This window comes from Lemur catta, chromosome 8 (genome assembly GCF_020740605.2).
Source record: "Lemur catta isolate mLemCat1 chromosome 8, mLemCat1.pri, whole genome shotgun sequence".
NCBI lineage: Eukaryota > Metazoa > Chordata > Mammalia > Primates > Lemuridae > Lemur > Lemur catta.
In genome coordinates this window covers 17,689,422-17,709,017 of record NC_059135.1, presented here as the reverse complement: position 1 = coordinate 17,709,017, position 19,596 = coordinate 17,689,422, and the positions used below count along the sequence as shown (strand labels likewise).

The window sequence follows — 19,596 nt, the reverse complement described above, 5'->3', positions numbered from 1 at the left end:
TGACCCTCTTCTGCTTAGTGACGATGAAGTCAGAAAATGATGATGAGGTCTCAGCCTTGGAGGACAGGGGCCAAAGTGGAGCAGGAGAGCTCCCCTGCTATAGTGAAATCGATCAGGCTTTGGAGCTAGACACTCAGACCTGCGCTGGAACCCCACTCCACTGCCTGCAGGCCACGTGACTGGAGCAAGGTTGCACCTCCACGGCCTCATTCGACAGTGCAGCCAATCACATTTGTTTTGGTGTTTCAAAAGTTAAATGACACGTGTGTCAAGTAACCACCATGCGAAGGACACAATAAATAGTGACTATCAGCAAAGCTATTACAATGAAAAACCCTGTAATAGGAAGGAAACAGTAAGTTCTTTGAAAAAGTAAAAAAATTGATGAACCTTTAGCTAGACTGACCAAGAAAAAAGAAAGAATACTCAAATTACTAGAATCAGAAATGAAAGAAGGGGCATTACTACTGGATTTACAGAAACAAAAAGAACTGGGAAGCAATACTATGACTAAATTAGATAACTAAGATAAAATGGACAAATTCCCAGAAAGATTCAAATTACCAAACTGACTCAAGAAGATATAATAAACCCAAATAGGCCTATAAAAAATAAAGAGATTGACTTAGCAATCAAAAAACCATCCACAAAGAAAAGCACAGGCTTTTTAAGTGAACTCTACCAAACACTTAAAGAAGAATCAAAATCAGTTCTTCAAAAACTCTCACCAAAAGTGGAAGAGAAATAAGCACTTCCCAATTCATTCTATGAGGCCAAAACCAGAAAAAGACATTACATGAAAAAGAAAACTACAGACCAATATTTCTTATCAATATAAACGCAAAAATCCTCAACAAAATACTAGCAAACTGAATTCAGAAACATACAATAAGAATGATATGCCTTGATCAAATGGGATGTATCCCAGGAATGTAAGGTTGTCATATCTGAAAATCAACTGATGTAATATACTCTACCAAAAGAATAAAAAACCAGAAACCACACAGTCATCTTTAAAAGAATTTGATAAAATCGGCACTATTATCATGATTTAAAAAACACTCCACAGCAAGGAATAGAAAAAAAACTTTCTCATGCTGATCAAGGGCGTCATCGTGCTTGGTGGTGAAAGGTTGGATGGTGACCCCCTAAGATCCGGACTAAGACAGGGATTTCTCCTCCTGACACTTACAGCAAACATTGACCAGAGGTTCTAGGCAGGACAATCAGGCCAAAAAGAAAAGAGATAAAAAGCATCCAGGTTGGAAGGGAAGAAGTAAAACTATTCACAGATGACATCATCTTGTATGTAGAAGATCCTAAGGAATCCATCAAAAAATTATTATTACAGAACTAACAAATGAGTTCATCAAGATCTCAGGACAGATCATCAATATACAAAAACCAATTATATTTCTATACACTGGCAATTAACAATCTGAAAATAAAATTAAGAAAACACTCTCATTTTAAATAGCATCAAAATGTAAGATAATACACTTAACAAAAAAGCACAAAACTCATACTATGAAAACTACAAAATATTGTTGAAAGAGAGTAAAGGAGATATAAATAAATGGAAAGAAATCTCATGCTCGTGAGAAGACTCAGTGTTCTTAAGAAGGAAATAAATATTCCCCAAACTGACCTACAGATTCAACACAAGGCCTATCAGAATCCCAGCTGGCTTCTTTGCAGAAATTGACAGGCTGATCCTAAAACTCCCTCAAGGGACCCAGAAAAGTAAAAACAACCTTGAAAAAGAACCAAGCCGGAGGACTTGTACTTCCCAATTTTGAAGCTTACTACAAATCAACGGTAATCAAAATAGCGTGGTACTGGTATAAGGACAGACATATCGGTCCACAGAATAGAACTGAGAGTCCAAAATATATCCTTACATCTATGGTCAACTGATTTTTAACAAGGGTACCAAGATCATTCAGTGGAGAAAGAACAGTCTTTTCAACAAATGGTGCTGGAACAACTGGACGACCACATAAAAAAGACAACATTTACCTTACTACCTCACACCATGTATAAAAATAAATTCAAAATGGAAGAAATATCTAAATGTAAGAGCCAGAATTATAAAACTCAAAAGAAAACATAGGGGAGAAAACTTTATGACCTTGGATTTGGCAATGAATTCTTCTATAGGTATGACACCAAAAGCACAAGCCTATATAAAGAAAAAACAGATAAATTGGACTTCATCAAAATTTGAAATTTTGTGCTTCAAAGCAAAACAGCAAGCCACAGGATGAAAAAAAATATTTCAAATCATATATTTCATAACAGACTTAGATCCTGAACATATAAAGAACTCTTACAACTCAATAATAAAAGACAATCCAATTTTTTAAATGGGCAATGGAATCTGAATAGACATTTCTCCAAAGAAGATATACAAATGACCAATAAGCACAGAAACAGATACTCAACATCATTAGTCATCGGGGAAATCAAGTCAAAACCACAATGAGATACCACTAGGATGGCTGTAATCAAAAAGTCAGATAATAACAAGTGTTGACAAGGATGTGGAAAAATTGGAACCTTCGTGTGTTGCTGGCGAGAATGTAAAATGGTGCAGCTGTTATGGGTTGAATTGTTTCCCTCAAAAACATACGTTGAAGTCCTCACCCCCAGTACCTCAGAATGTGACCTTATTTGAAATAAGGACTTTACGGACATAAGCAAGCTAAAATGAGGTTATTAGGGCTGGCCTCAATCCAATGTGATGTGTCCTTATACAAATCTGGACACAGACACAGCGGGAGATGATGTGAAGGCACAGGAGAACACCATCTGCCGACAGAGGAGCAGAGCCATGCATCCACGAGCCAACAGACACCGAAGACGGGAAGATGGCCTGCAAACCACTAAAAGCCGGGAAGACACAAGAAAGGATCCACTACTGGTATGTAGAGACCATAGCCCTGCCGCATCTTGATTTTAGACTTCTAGCCTCCAGAACCATGAGAAAATGAGGTTCTGTTATGTTAATGCACCGAGTTTATGGTACTTTCTTAGGGCAGCCCTAGAATACTAATAGAAGCTATTTTGTAAAATAGTCTAGCAGTTCCTCAAAAAGTTAAACATAGAATTACCATATGACCCTACGACTCCACTCCTAAGTATGTACACCCAAGAGAAATGAAAACATAGGTCCACATAAAAACCTGTGCAGGAAAACTCACGGCAGCATCAGCCATAACAGCCAAAAGGTGGAAACAACCCCAAAGCCTCCCAACCAATGAATGGATAAAGCAAATGTGCTATGCTCATACAGTGGGGTAGTATTCTGCCATCAAAAGGAATGACGCTACAATACGGATGTGCCTTGCAAACATAACACCAAGTGAAAGAAGCCAGTCATGAAGACCATACATGTAAAATCTCCAGAATCAGCAAATAGATCAAGACAGAAAGGTTAGTGCTTGATTGGGCCTGGGGCGAGAGAGAGAGAGAAAGAGAGAGAGAGAGAGAGAGAGAAAGAAAGGAGAGGGATTGAGAGGTGCTAGCTAAAGAGCAAGGGTTGCTTTCTGAGGTGATGAAAATGTTCTAAAATTGACTGTGGTGATGGTCACACAACTCTGTAAATATACAAAAAATTGTTGAGTTGTACACTTTAAATAGGTGTATTGTGTGGTATGTGAATTATGCTCCAATAAAGTTGTTACCCAAAAAAAGTCAAGGAAGCCCTCAGCACCAGAAAGCACTGCGATTTGAAGTTCCTGGCATTGTGCCCAGTGCTGACCAAAAGAAAAAGGACAGAGACCAACCTCCGCAAGCTATAGGCCAGCGGTTCTCAAATGTGGCTTGCAAAGGAGATGCATGTGGGAAGTTTTATTTAAATAGACCCTATTAAGATATAATGTACACACAATAAAATGCATCTCTTTTAAGATAGAGCTCAAGGGGCATACACCTGGAAAACTACCACAATCGAGACAGAGACCATTTCTGTCCCCCCAAGAAAGTTCCTGCATGCCCCTTTGCCCACCACCCCCAATTCCAGACAACTACTAATCTGCTCTCGGTCACTAGGGTTTCACCTTTTCTAGATTTTCATAAAAATGGAATCATCCAGCACATGCTCTTTGGTGTCTGTCTTCTTTCATTGAGCACAATGTTTCTGAGATCCGTCACACTGTTGTGCGTGACAATAGTTCATTCCTTCGTATTGCTGAGTAGTGTCCCACTGTATTATGACATCAGAATTTCTTTATCCATTCACGTGTTGTTAAATATTTGGGTTCTTTCCAATTTGGGGCTACTGTGAATAAAGCTGCTATGAATATTTGTGTGCAGCCTTTTTGTAGACATGCTTTTATTTCTCTTGGGCAAATACCTTTGGAGTGGAACAGTTGGGTTGTACGACAAGTGTATGCTGAACTTTATAAGAAATGGCCAAACTGTCTCCAGAGTGGTTGTACTATTTTACATTCCCACCACTGGTTACCACTTTTAAAAATCCCAATGCCCAGTTCATACCCCAAACTAATTAAATCAGGATTTCCGGGGTAAAGGACCCAGGCATCAGTCTTTTTAAAGCACCCAAGTGATTCTAATTTGCAGACAAGCTCTCAAACCACTGCTAGAGGTCACAGGTGCCATGAGACAGGCAAACCAGCAAACGACATACCATATTCGCCTACATAATTCCCTCACTTTTCCTTGATAGTGGAGAGAGAGAAGAGAAGTGAAAACACATACAAGTATCTAGTCTTGACACGACCACCCTCAGCAAACTTTGTTGGTCTCTCAGATTTTCTCCATCTTTTATGAGATAGGAGAAGGCAGGAGGAACAAAAAACAATAAATAAATAGTAGCAACTTTTTGACCACTTAATTTTGAGCTTACCATTTTAATTAGGTTACCATTCCCAGTGCTCATCCAAACTGTACAAGATAGGTCCTACTGGAATCACCATGTTACAGATGAGGAAACTGGGGCTCAGAGAGGTTCAGTAATTTGCCTGAGGTCACAGAGCCAGTTATTGGTGCAGCTGGCATTTAAACCCAAAAGTCTGATTTCCATGGCCAAAGAGTGTAAACATTCCACTAGGCTCAGGGCCATCAACAAGTCCTGAGGCCATGAACCTCTTCCCACCCAGCTATTTCTGGCAGCAGGAGAACACAAGCCACCAACCCAACCGTTAAAGAAGACTGCAGGTGTGTTTACGAGAGACTAGCGGGAAAGGTGATGTGCCATGTGACTGAAAGGTGGGGGTTAATTACGGGATTTCCTTTCCTTTCAAGCTTAAAGGATGAGATTTAAGCACTTTTGGTACAGGGGAGGAGACCCAGTCATTGCTGCAGCCTCCTCCCTCCACCCCAGCTGGTACTTGCGACAGGGAAGTGCCAGCGCCTGGGAAGTGGGCCGAGGAGAGCCAGGGAAGGGAGCCGGGGGGCACGGAAGAGCCACCCAGGCTGAGCCTGGTGAGCTGCCCGCCCAGAAGCTGCCTGGCCCTTTTATTCCACTCTTGTCTGACCTGGAGCGAACACAGCACAGCTGGCTGGAAGGAGCCACTGTTGTCAGCTGGAACTGCTCTTTCAAAACAAGGTGCAAATGAGGGGTGAGGAAAGCATTTCTCAAAAATGTACCCGGGTATTAGGGGAAATTGGGTGCCTGCCACACAGGAACTCTCTGTACTGTCTTTGGAACTTTTCTGTACATCTGAAACTACTCTAAAATTTAAAGTTTACTTAAAGTAACAAACATGTAAGTAAGATGTACCTGGAGGTTGCAGAGTCATTTAGCGGGGATGAAGGAGAAGAGCAAAACGGGAAAATCTCTGTGTACACACACACACACACACACTCACACACACACACACACACACACACACACACACACACACAGCGCATGTGCTAAGACAGAAGCGGAAGACAAATCCTGGGCCATTCATTTTCAATCCTCAACAGGAGAGAAACAACTGGGGACAGAGAAGGACCCCAGTGAGGGGTGAGGGTGGGAACCAAGGGAGGCTGAGGATTTGCTTTCTCCAGGAGATGTAGGGGACAGCTGGAAAGGGGGGTTTCCATGAACTTGAGTGAGATTCCAGTACCTGAACCAGGCTCTCCTCTCTAGCGCCGTCTTGCTCGCTCTCGCTAGTTCTCTCCTCCCTTCCCACCTGCTCCCACCCACTTATCCCAGGGCGGCACCAGGATCACGCAGAAGGCCCCTGTGCCAAGGTGCCACTAGCCAAGCTGGCTACCTTCACCAGCCTCAGCGCTGGATGTGTAAAATGTGGCCGCCGCGTGCCTTGTCCACCTCACAGAACTGCAAAGATGAGTGAAAATGCTTGTGGATTACAAAGTTCTGTGTAGACAAAGGTGATTACGTGTTCACAGCAGGTCTGTTCCTAAGCTGGAAAGAGCCCAAACGGCAATCAGCAGTGGAATGGATAAATGAATTGTGGTTACTGCACATAATGGAATACAACATAGCAATAAAAAAGAATGAGCCACTGCAACCCGCAAGAACATGGATGAGCCTTCCAGACATAATGTTGAGTGAAATAAGCCAGACACAAAAGCAAACATACTGTGTGATTCAATTTATATGAATTTCAACAACAGGCAAAACTAATCTCTGATAATACAAGGAAGGAGAGCAATTACCTTTGGGGAATATCGACTTGGAGGGTAGCATAAGGGCTGCTTCTGGGCTGCTGGGAATGTTCTAGATCTTCACTCGGATCATGTATATGTACGAGTTTATCAAGATGTACATTTGGGTTTTGAATACTTGGCAGTGTGTGAGTTATACCCCAATTAGACAAAGGGATATGACTAGGATTATTTGGGTTGGAGTGCCCTCTGTGTCAGGTGGCAGGAAGGCTTTTTGGAGAGAATTAAAAAGCGATTTTGCTGCTGCTTCTTTCCTGCTCTTATCCACCCCCTCAGCCTCTCCCTTAATAGGAAGCGTTTGTTTCTTGGCATTCCTTTATTCCACCCTTCTATTCCCTTATTGGCACCCCTACTACAGGCCAGGCAGTATTCTGAAAGCTGGGTGCAATCCACTCTCAGCTTTGCTTTGTGCAATCAACACATAGGTAACGTCAACCATGCAGCCCTCCTCCACCAGCACGGACGTCCTTCTCTCAGGCAGGTCCAAGCGACAAAGAGCTGGGCACAGGGCATCTGGCCTCCTTCCCAGCCTTCACCTATCACTCCAAGAAAGGAGAAAGGTGCCTACTACATACCCATGTGCATTTAATCCCCGACAACTATGGTTCCCAACCCCAGGCCGTGGACCAGTACTGGTCTGTGGCCTGTTAGGAACTGGGCCACACAGCAGGAGGTGAGTGGTGGGCAAGCATGAGAAGCTTCCTCTGTATTTACAGCCGCTCCCCATCAAACTCGCATCATTGCATAAGCTCTGCCCCCTGTCAGATCAGCGGTGGCATTAGATTCACATAGGAGTGGGAACCCTACTGTAAACTGCACATTCGTGGGATCTAGGTTGTGTGCTCCTTATGAGAATCTAATGCCTGATGATCTGAGGTGGAGCTGGGGTGGTGATGCTGGGGAGCACTGGGGAGCAGCAGCAAATATAGATTATCATTAGCAGAGAGGTTTTACTGCACAATAAATGTAATGCACTTGAATCATGCCCAAACTATTCCCCCCACCCCTAGTCCATGGAAAAAAATTGTCTTCCATGAAAGCAGTTCGTGGTGCCAAAAAGATCGGGGACGACTGCTCTATAACCCAGCTCATGCAGCTGAAAGGCAGCAGGAGTAGAGTTCAAACCCAGGCGTGTCTGATTCCCATATCCCTGCCCTTCCCACCGCTCCCATGGCCTCCCAGCAGCCAGGTCAGCACCACCTGTCTCTGGGCATCTGTGCTAGTCAGCCTCCAAGATGGTCCCATTAATTCTTGCCTCCTGGTATTCAATTCCTTTTGAATACCTTTTGAATACAACTCTGCCATATTGACTACAGCTGACCTGCATAACCAACAGGATATTGTAGAAATAACAGTATGTCTCCCAAGGCTAGGATATAAAAGATATTGTGGCTTCTGCTTTGCTCTCACTTGATTCACTCACTTTGGAGAAACCAGCCACCATATTGTGAGGACACTCAAGCGGCCCTGTGGAGAGGTCCATGTGGCAAGAAACTGAGGCCACCTGCCAACAGCCAGCCCCAACTTGCTAGCCACACGGCAGAACTACCTTGGAAGAGGATCCTCCAGCCCCAGTCAGGCCTTGAGAAGACTGCAACCCCATGAGAGCCCCTGGCCAGAACCAGCCAGCCAAGCCACTCCCAAAGTCTTGACCCCCCAAAACATTTATTATTATGAGATAATAAACATTTGTTGCTGCTTTAACCTACTACATTTTGGGGTCATTTGTTACATCATACTACTGTGCATAAATAACATAGCTCCTGTCAGAGGGAGGGCTTCACGCTGCAGGATCAGTCTGAAGGTGGCATGTTAAGGCATTAAGAACCAGCCACTTACTGAGGGGTGGCCAGAGCAGGCCGAACTGGAGAGGCTTAACATCAGCAAGAAACTCCCAGTGTGTGGGAGAAGAACTGTGAAAAAGAGACCAAGCATAGCACTAGTGCTGGAGCCCGGTTTCCTAGAAATTTCTCACACACTTCATCCATCTCAGTAAGTAAAACCATGTGCACCCAGTTGCTCTGGCCAAAACCTGGGAGTCATCCTTGAGCCCGTTCTCTCTCTCTCGTCCAGCATCCGATCCATCAGCAAGACTCTGGCTGTCCACAGAATGCATCCCACACCCGGCCCCTCCTCACTGCCTTTCCCACGAGCACCATGGGCTAAGCCGCCAGCCTTTCCCACATGGGCAGTGTCAGCAGCCTCTTGGCCCATATCCTGGCTCCTACCCAGGTGTCTGCTCAAGGCCAGAGTGGCTTTCTCAAAGTGGAAATCGATCAGGTCTCTCAGGCCTAACTCTCCAGCGCTCACTCCAGCCGCATGGCCCTTCTTTCAAGCATGACAAGCTCCTCTTGCCTCAGGGCCTTTGCATGTGCTCTTTCTCCTCCTTCACATCACCATATCACATCATTTGGGTCCCACCTCTCACACTTCCTCTGAGGACTCTTCCGGGGCTACATTAGCTGAATCCCTGTCTAACCCAACACTCTCGTTCATTTCTTTCATAACCAGTTTGCCCACCATGTGCCTCTCTCCCCTCTTAAAATGTAAGTCCCATGAGGGCAAAGGCCTTCTCCATCCTATTCTATTCTCCATTCTATGTTCACATAGAATAGTGTCTGGCTCGTGGAAACGGCTTAATACACATTCATGTGATGAAGGCCGCCTAGAAGCAGGGGATGGACGATACACATTCATGTGATGAAGGCCGCCTAGAAGCAGGGGATGGGCGAGATGACTTCCAAGTTGATCTGGCTATAAGATTCAGAGTGCAGAGCTCTGCCGTGGCTCTGGGGTTCCCATTGCCCTTCTCAGCAGGAGGAAAAGGCAGGACGGTAGTAAGAGCTGTGGTTTCTGGGACAGACTCACCCGCTGGGTGGAGCGCTCACCACCAGTGGGTCCCGTTTCCTACAGAGGAAAATGCTATACAAATCCCATCTGTCTGTGTGGCCCCTGCCCTGCCAGTCCACCCTCTCCCCTCTTGGCTGGCCTCCATGGCCAGGCAGAGCAGGACTGCTGCGTCCTGGTGCATTCTGAGTCCCCAGCATACGTGAGACTTGTCAGGCAGGCTACATCCCCCAAAAGTCATTTTTACCATCCCTGTCTCCATGCAGGAGGCTGCTGCACAACAAGGGGCCATCTTCTGTCACATCCTTCTGGGCCTCTCCGGGCCACCCAGGCCCCCTACTCAGACCCTTCATTGCCAGGGTGTTCTTCCCCCCATCCTCTCTAAACGTATCCCACTGCTGCCAAGAGACGGGAAGCAAAAGGAGGAAGGCAGGTGAGGATCAAGAAGTGTCTGTCAGGAGGCAGAGAGGGACAATTAGAAGGCAGCATAAAGTCCCAGAGACCTTGGGGACATCACTCTACCTTGTGGTGCCTCAATCTCCTCATCTGTAAAACAGCGTGATCTTTTGGCTAGTGTTTTATGCTCTTGTGGAGTTAAAAGAATAAAATCTGATAATGCACACAAAATGCTTTCTAAGGCCTAAAGTGCTGTACAGATGTTCAAATGTTCACTGCTATTAAGAGAAATGGGCACAGGAAGGGCGGTTGAAAGTGAGGTAGACTGAGGAGGAGCAAGAAAACTGGAAGGTTCTGGGGTTAAGGGTGGGAAAACTCTGCTCCAGATAAGCAGAAGGAGGAGGGAGAAGCAGAAGCCCACTCTCCACCCAGGGAAGAGAAGGCCGAGGGAGCCAGGAAAGCAAAAGACAACAGAAGGGGCAGAAAACACCACGCAGATGCACCTACTGCAAGCCAGACCCTCTGTACCTCTGCTAGGTGAGCACTCGGAGCTGGAGTCTACAGGTGGGGAGATGCCCTCCTGCAAGGTGTGGGGACCTGAGGCTTAAGTAAGGTCTCCTAAGAGGAAGAGGATTCTGCCCAGAACTGCCTGATCCGTCAGCACCCCTGCCCCAAGGCAACACTTGGCCCTTGGTGCTGGCAGTTGACAATCACCAATCACGATGTTTTTGAGCACATAGCGGGTGCCAGGCACTGGGCTGGGCACCTCACACACATTATCTCATCTACTCCTCGTAACGACCTTATGAGACAGGCTTCTTAGTCCCATCTCCCTGAGGATGAAACAGAGGCTCAGAGAGGTGCATGGCTTGCCCAAGGCCACCCAGCTATTAAGGAGCAGAGCGTGAGATGCTCATTGAATGCTACTTTTGGAAGCATCTTCCTTCCACCTTCCATTCACTGAACTCTCTCCTGAAAGGTCAAGGGTGAACAGCAAACATAGAGGGTGAAAGGGCAGGGAGGGAACAGCAAGAATGGGAGAAGGTGCAGACACTGGCTGCAAGGAAAAGGTAAGAAAAGGCATTTCCACCTCCAGGCAGAGCCGAGCCCACTGGGCAGAAAAATTTCCTTCCCAAACTCGTAATCCATCCTGGTGTCACACCAAGTTTTCCAAGAAGCTGCCCTAACACTCTGGGTCCAGGCCTGAGAGGATGCAGCAGGGGCTGCCAGCCTGGCCAACCAGGACCCCGCAATCCCTCAGTCTTTGTGCCTCAGTTTCCCTCTCCCACCAAGCCTAGACAGGAAACTCTGAGGGGGAAACTGAGGACCAAAAAGGAACCTGATCAACGAAGAGGGATGGGACAGTGTCTGAGAGGGTTCCAGACCCATCAGGATCCTGACCTCAGGCCTCATTCCTCACCGCAACCCCACTGTCCCCATTTGCCCCTTCTCCCGCCCTCAGGGTCCTGCAGCTGTGGACAGTTTTTCTAGGCTGGCAGAATAGGGCCAACTGGAGTTCTGCGTGGCCCGCGGGATAATTGAAATGTATCCCTCTACCCATACCCCCCACTCTCCCTTGAGAACTAGGAGAAACACCTTCAAAGCCCCCGCTGCCCGCCCCCCGGAGCTGGGTCCCCGCCGGCCACCTACAGTAGCCGCCCAGACGGCGCGCCGCGCCCCCCACCCATCCCCCTCGCTCCCCTGGCGCCCCGCCCCTCCCCCGCCCCGGGCCTTCGCCTTCACCTTGACCTGCGCCCGCTCCCAGGCCCCGGCGCTTTGCATAAACAAAGAGAGGAGGAGGGACGACCCGGGCGCCGCCCCCGCCCCGCCGGCGCCCCAGCTCCACTCTGGGATCCCAAACCAGGCCTGTCCCAAGTCCTCCAGGGACCCGCCAGCCCGCGGCCCCTTACCTTGGCCTGGCATTTCCGATGACAGGAGAAGCTGCAGACTGCAAGAGGGCGAGACACAGAAAGAAAGTTTTAGCCGCGAGGTATGAAATGGAAACTCCGCGAAATCTCCTCCCACCCCCGCCCGCAATCCGCGCTCGGGAGGGAAGGAGGGACGGAGGGAAGGAGGGACGGAGGGAGGGAGGGGGCGGAGGGGAGCGGCTGCCGCGGCTCCCCAGGGCCTGCGGAGCGGGAGCGCCCGGGACTGCGGACCCGCGGGCGGAGAGGCACCGGCCCCCAGCGCCAGAGCCTCTCCGGGGCGCGGGAGGGTGGGGAGATTAGGGGAGTGGTTCCCCCAATGCACCCCTGCCATGGGCAGAGGTAGCCCGGACCCAGGCCCCACGCCAGCCCCGCCAGGAATAAGGGGGCCCCGTCTCCCCTTGCACACACACCACACAGGCAGACAACACCGGCCAAAGGGATCACACTCACTCCCCCACCCACAGACACAGGCCCAATTCAGGGTCCAGGAGAGGGCACATACACACACACACAGGCGTACACACTTATGCCCAAACACACACGCTCACCCAGAACCACTCCCACCCATAGACACAGCCTCACACATGTTCATGCCAAAGAGACCCCCTGAGCCAGATCACCAGCACACACACAGTTTCATGGGAGACCCTCAGAGTCCAGCCTGACTTGGGCATGTGGACAGATGCTCACACAAACTTAATATGCATGAGATGAAACACACACACACACAGACACACACACACACAGACACACACACACACACACACACACACACACACACACACACACACACACACGAGACTTGCATTCCCCTCCCACTACCAGGAATCAAATTTCCTATCAGGTTCCCAAAGCCTGGAATGTCCCCCAACCTTGCCGCTAGACCCCCAGGCCCTGCAACTCCACCCAGGGATTTGGTGACACCCCCCCCCCTCACCAACAGGTCCTACCGGTGGGGTGAGGGGTCTGCTGAGCTGATTTCTGCACCTACTTGGATCTTGTTGGCTGCCCAGGACCTACTGAGGCAGGTGGGTTAGAGGCCCCGGTTAGAGAAGGGAGGGGGAAGTGGGGAGCCACCGTGATCCCAAACTCTCTACAGCCACAGCCAGCTGCCCCCTTCTCTTGGATCTAGGGCATCCCACCTGCTTCCAGTTGTGAGGCAACCTGGTTCTCAGCAGAACACAGAACGGGAGGCTGAAGCACAGATTAGGGCCTGGAGCAGCCAAAAAAGGCTCTAGGATTCCCACACTCGGGCTTCTGTTTGGTCTGAAGTGCTGGGGGCTGGGAGTGGGGCTGGGGGAGAAGCTGGGAGGCAGACTGGGTGGAGCCTGGATGTGACCTTGGCCACTGGCCTTACCATGGGACCTTCTCTCAGGATCTAGTCTTGGGCCAGCTCAGGCCTGTGACTCAGCCCGTGTGAGCAAGGCTTTCCTGACCCCACCAGCTGCCCAGCCCAGCTCAGGGACATCTCCACCCCCGGCCACACCAGAACATTCTCCCCCATCAGCCACAGAGTCAAACCCATCCCTCCAGCCTTTCTGCTTCTCCCTCTTCCCCGGGGCCCCCACCATCCCAGGCAGAAGCTCCCTCCCTTCCAGAAAGTGTTCCCTCTAGGACACCAGCAGCCCCCCAGCCCCACCCCACCCCCGGCCTTGGCTGGCCACAGAATGTGGAATTGAGAAAGCCTCATGTGGCCTGACTTGGCTGCATCCAGAGGGACCTTCCCCTTCGCCACTTTGGTTCCTACAGTGTGGGTTCAGTTCCTTCAGTTGCATTTGACCTGACTGAAGGTCTCCCCTGGAGCTCACATGCACCCCCATTTAATCATCGCCCCCCCCACTCAGCCTTCTCCTGAGCTGTGGCTTCCTCCACCCCAACATGTAATGTTCAACCAAAAAGGTATCCCTAAGTGTCCACTCTGGGCCTCCAGCCACAGTCTAGACACAAGGGCCACGATGGGGCCCAGGACTCCACCTTCCTCCAGCATACTCCACATTTCTGACAGTTCCCAGAATGCACTAAGCTTTCCTACCTCAGGGCCTTGGTATGTGCTGCCCCAGCTGCCTGGAACACTCTTCCTGACCCCAGTACCCCATTGCTCATTGGACCAAATCCCTCTTATCCTACTGGAATCCACTCAAAGCTGTCCCCTCAAAGAGACCTTTCTGACTGCCCAAATTAGAGTAGGTCCCCATCATTCCTTCTCAGCACCCTGGTTATTTCCTTCTCAGCACAGTTCACAATCTGAAGTCATCTTGGGTGATTTCCTGCTAACTTGTCTAGAGTCTGTCTCCCCATACTGCTCTCATGAGGGTGGGGAGCATGCCTGTCTCGTTCACACTGCGGCCCCGGCCACTAGGACAGTATCTGCCTCAGGCCCACAGGACCACACAGCATCTTTGTGCAAATGAGAAGGCCCACCCTCCGGGCTGCCCAGCCCCGTGGACGCACAGCTGGGCTAGCGCACAGCGTCTTTGTGGGAATGGCGAGAAGGCGCCCTTTCTCCAGGCAGATCAGCCCCGTGCCAGGATGCGTGGCTTAGTAAGCAAAGCATGGGCCGATTCTAGTGCTCCTTTGGTAGGTGCCCTTGGTTGTACATGACCAGGGCATGCACGACCGGACAGGGCATGTCTGCCCCTGTCGCACAGTAGCCAGACACTCAGCAAATACCCTCAAGACATTTGGAGGGCAGGTGAAGAAATCGTCTTTTGCAGCTCTGTACTAGGGGGCAAGGGAAGACCTCCCCCAGCTCCCAGCCCAAAGACAAAACTGAAATGCAGTGGCAGGTGCCAAGCAGGACACAAATGGATTCTGACACCTTCAGAAGCACCTGCCCCCAACCCCAAGGAAGCCCTCTTGCTGAGGCCTCCCAGGGACGCCTCCTTTACATTCTTGGTCCCCTTTCTCAGGTCTTCTTCCACGGGGCAGTGTGGCCTGCTCTCTAACTTGCATCCCTCCTGTTGTCATTTGAAGCTTGGGCACGCCCACCGTTCTGCTGTTCTCTCACGTCCCAGGTCATTGAGACAGTGGAAAGTGTTACAGAAAGGGAAACTGTGGCAGCAGGCTCTCAGGTGGCTGCCCTTGTTTCTTGCCTCTGGAATTCACATCCTCCTGGGGTCGGCCTCTCACACTGAATAGGGCTGATTTATGTGATCAAGCAGATAGTGTGGAAGACAGGATGTGGCTTCTGAGGCTAAGCTGTAAAAAACACTGTGACTTGAGCCTTGGTCTCTCGGATCACTTGCTCTGGGGACACTCAAGCAGCCCTGTGGAGAGGGCCCTGAAGCAAGGAGCTGAGGCCTCCTGCCAACAGCCAGCCCCAACCTGCCGGCATGTGAGTGAGCCAGGTGGGAAGCGGCCCAGCCCCGGCCGGTCCTTCAGATGAATACAGCCCCGGCTGACATCTTCACAGCAACTTCATGAGACAGCCTGAGCCAGGACCACGAGCTAAGTCATTCACGAATTCCTGACCCACAGAAACTATGGGGAATCATAATTTTGTATTTGTTTTAAACTGCTAAGTTTGGGGGTAATTTTCACGCGTTACTAGATCACTGATACAGAAACCAGAGCGCAGAACCACTCAGGTAGCAAGAGGCCAAAGGCAGCTGATGCTGGGAACAGAGACCAGAGGCGATCTCCTGGGTCCTACCTCGTTCCTTGGTGCCTGCACACTCATATTTTTAGCTCCCTTTTCCCTTTCCTTGCCCTACCAAGCAATTAGTCGTCACGTCCCAGAAAGCAACTCCAAAAAGGCTATCAAATCCCAGCTCCCCACCACTCCCCAGCTTAGCCCAGTTACCCCTCCCTGGGCCCATCTCCCCACCAGCCTTGCCGCCTCCCGTCCACAGAGCCATGGACCGCTCTCGAGTGCAGACTGATCACATCAGGGCCCTGCATGGGACTCCCGTCCAGCTCCTCAGCACGTCTCATAAGGCCCTGCACAGCCTGGTCTAGCCTCCAGCTCCAGCCGACGCTGCGAAAGAGATCGCTGTTCCTGCCATGCCAAACTCCCCAACCAGACCCTTGAGTCTGCAAGGAGCCGAGGCCCTGCTCAACATGTCCCCCCCTGGGTGATCAGGTGTTCAAAGATGGTCCCTCCCTTTCTATCCTCCCAGAACCCCCAGCTCACAGCCTTTGGAAAGCTCTTGTCACCTTGGAGGATTAAGTATTCCTTCAGGAATTGCTCTCCTCACCACCCCCACATCCAGCTGCTTCTCTGGGGCAAAAAGGGAGGTTCTGTTCAACATTGCAGCTTTGTCTCCTGCCCCTTCCCTAGCGCAGCGCCAGGCATACAGATGGGGCTCAACTAATGTGAAGGAAATTTCACATCAGAAGAATTCTCTCCAGTCTAAACCCCTGGGACAAGGGGCAATGTTCTGGGGCAACGGAACAACAGAAGTGAGGGTGGGTGAGCCCCACTCTTCGGCTCCAGCCCCCGCTGGGAGAGGGCAAGTAGGGACCCTGGGAGTCAGTCAGTGCTTCCCAAGCTGCTTCGGTGCTACCACCACCAGTGACTAAGCCAGGTAAGGTGGGTGGTGTGGGGTGGGGGCTGAGGGAGTTAAGCGAACCTTCACCCGCTCATCCTCTGGTCCTGCTATTTGTCTACACGCTCACCACCTGGCGGCATCCAGAGTGGCTCTCAGCTCCAATGCAGATCATGCACTTGCTGTGTGATCTAGGGCAGCTCACTTAACCACTCTGAGCCTCTACTTCCTCATCTGTAAGATGGGGGCGATAATAGCATCTCCCTTACGGGCTGCTGTGAGGATTAAACAAGCCCTAGCATTTATGCTCGGCACAGAGTATGCCCCATAGAAGGGTACGCTGCCATCAGTGGCATCTTCATCGCTTTGTCTTCACTGTCATTGTGAAGAAGAGGCTCCATCTCCTAGACAAGAGACCTCAGTTCTAGTCCTGAGTGCTGTCATAGAGCTGTGTGACCTGAAGCAAGTCACTGCCCATCTCTGGGTCTCAGACTCCTGCCCCCTGACTGGCAGCTTCCAGGGTGAATTGGGCCCACACCCTTGCCTTCGTTAGAGAGCTAAGTGTTTAAAACACCAAGACTTGTTTGCCTAATTGGAATGCAGTGGGCAGAGCAGCTCTCCCCAGATGCTGGGATTTCTACCATGTCCTGCTGGTCCACACTCAATCACCTGCCCCAACCCTGAAGGCCCTGCCATTTGTGCCCCTGGAACAGGTGGTCTCCAAGCTCTTCCAGCTGTGAGAGCCTGTGCGTAACCTGGCCAGCCTCTCAGCTATGGTTTGAATGTCTGTGTCTCCCAAATTCATATGTTGGCACCAATGTGATAGTATCACAAGGAGGGGCCTTGAGAAGGTGATTAGGCCATGAGGGCTCTGCCCTTATGGATGGATTAGTGCCCCTATGAAAGGGCTTGAGGGGGTGAGATTGTCCCTTTTGCCCTCCCTCTGTCCCTTTTGCCACGTGAGACCGCAGCATTTGTCCCCTCCAAAAGGATACAGCAACAAGTGCCATCTTGGTAGCAGAGACCAGGCCCTCACCAGACATCGAATCTGTTGGTGTCTTGATTTGGGGCCTCCAGAAGCTGTCAGCAGTGAGTTCTGTTGCGTGTGAATTACCCAATCTAAGGCATCTGTTGTAGCAGCCCAAACGGACTAAGTCTGTCCATCGCCACCTGCTCTTCCTCCAGCTGAGAGAGGAAGAAAACCCAGTTCCAACCCTAAGAGTGTCCTAAAGGCTGTTGGGGAAACAGCCAGTCTGTGGGTGACAGGGACACTCACTCCACAAGGTACCACTTCTCACTGAGGGGGTGGAGGTGGCAGGAGAACCCCAGCCTACCCGGCTCCTGTCACCCCTAAGATGCCTGAGTCCTCCTCAACACACATCTCAGGATCCCCCACCCGAGCAGACCATGGGCTCCCAGCTCCCACGGAAGGCCCCCAAATCACAAATCCACCTACAGCACCCTCCTGAGCCAGCACCCCTGGCCCCCTGGGGGAGTGACCTGTCAAACCAAAGCTCCACGGAGACCCAGGAACCCCTCTCTGCCATGGATGTCAACACTGCCCCTGCCCAGGGCCTACTGGTGGCCTGAGAGGCGCAGAGAGCCCCACAGTGAGGAGGGCCCCTTGGGTTACCTGCCGGGGAGGAAAACCGCCCCAATCCCAGCCCTTGGCCCCGGCTCTGCCTCAGCTGCGCTGCCGGTACTCTGTCCTGGGGTGGCTTCCTGCCTCTCGGGAACACAGGAAGCCAACATTGTTGGGATCTAAATGGCCTTTTCCTCCTGGACTAGGGTCGGAAAATGAGCACATAGCCTCCGAGTGCACCTGACCCAGCAATGACCACGCACATGCCCTGTCCAGCCTCCGCTCCTGCCCCGGCTGGCAGAGCCACAGGCCTGGCCGCGCACCTGCTCACCGGCCACTCAGCCCTGCCCCGCCTGTTCACCTCCAGGGCCCGGGCTGGAAGTGTGTGGTGGTTAATCTCATGAGTCAACTTGTCTAGGCCATGAGACCCAGATATTTGGTCAAACAGTATTCTAGATGTTTCTGAGAAGGTATTTTTTTAATGAGATTCACGTTTAAGTCAGTAAACTCTGTGTAAAGCACATTACCCTCCATAATGTGGGTGGGTCTCATCCAGTGAGTTGAAAGACTTAATAGAGAAGACTGACCTCCCTAAGCAAGAACGAATTCTGCCAACACACTGCTTCTGGACTTGAACACTACTCTTCCCTGGGTCTCCAGCCCGACAGCCAACCCTGCAGATTTTGGGTTTTGCAAATCTCCACAATCACATGAGCAAATCCCTTAAAATAAATCTCTGCCTATCTATCTCTATGCACATCCTGTCGATTCTGCTCCTCTGGAGAACCCTGACTAATGTCTCAGAGGGTGGTCAGGGGCTGACCTGGCTCTGAAGTAGGAACAAGAAGAAACCTTGTCTAGATCATCCCATCCTGTGTTTTTCACTCTTTTATTTTTGCAGCCAAACTCTGCATGCAGATGGGCTCTTATACGGAATCTCGGTGATGTTGGTTCAGATTTATCGGATGCTTGCAAGGTGCCAGGCTCTGTTCTAAGCCAGCACATACACATATAGTATCTCATTTAATCTTCACAGTAACCCAATGAGGGAGGTATTGCTGTTTGTCCCATTTTAAAGGTGAGGAAACTGAGGCTCAGAGAGGTGAATCAACCTGCCCAAGTTCTCTCTAGTAAAGGTCAGAACTGGGATTTGAATCCAAGACATCTGAACCAAGTGCCAGACCTGCGCATCATCTGGCCTCTGATATATTTAACCCCTAAAACCCGAGCGGCTCTGACTGAAGTGGGCAGGGGTTCCAGAGCCCTGGCACCTTGAGACTTCCCTTGGAGTTCATATCTTTCCCACCCTCTCGGCCCCCTAAAGCACCACCAAGACCTTTATAGCTCCTTTGAAACACAGTTTACAGCCTCTTATCTAGTCTAGCCCCCTCATTAAGAGAAAAGGGAAAGCCAGGCCCAGAGAGGTTAAGTGTCTCACCCAAGGTCACGCAGTCAGGCAGTGGCAAGCCAGGGCCAGAAGCCCAGGGTCTTGCTACCTACAGACAGCCTGTGATGGGTCCAAGGAGGTCTTCAGACACAGGGTGAGAGCTCGGTTCCCCAGAGAGGCAACACGGGGAAAAGAGTTCCTGCAAACAAGGTTTCCCTGAATCTAACCATTGGGGGCTTGTGGGTAGGTTTGTGCTGTTAGAAGCTGAGCTGTCTTTCCAGGTACTTCCTGCTTTGAAGAAACTGTGGTGACTATTCCCCCTGTTTC

At 50.3% G+C, this 19,596-nt stretch overlaps 1 protein-coding gene and 1 long non-coding RNA gene across 5 annotated transcripts in view; one reads left to right on the top strand and one right to left on the bottom strand.

Moving 5' to 3' along the window:
- The window catches only part of TNS1 (tensin 1), a 165,411-nt gene extending 153,558 nt beyond the window's left edge, over positions 1–11,853 (bottom strand). For both annotated transcript variants that reach the window (XM_045560112.1, XM_045560114.1), the window contains exon 1: positions 11,796–11,853. The gene's annotated coding sequence lies outside the window, so the exon portion shown is untranslated. The remainder of the gene's footprint in view (positions 1–11,795) is intronic.
- LOC123644022 lies at positions 11,713–18,704 on the top strand. 3 transcript variants are annotated; one of them, XR_006736976.1, is made up of 4 exons: positions 11,713–11,875; positions 12,757–12,841; positions 15,665–16,268; positions 18,089–18,704. It is a non-coding gene; the product is annotated as an uncharacterized LOC123644022 (long non-coding RNA). The 3 variants fall into 3 exon arrangements; XR_006736975.1 differs by having other exon boundaries at positions 15,665–17,046; XR_006736974.1 differs by lacking the exon at positions 18,089–18,704 and having other exon boundaries at positions 15,665–17,463.
- The last annotated feature ends 892 nt before the right edge of the window (positions 18,705–19,596 follow it).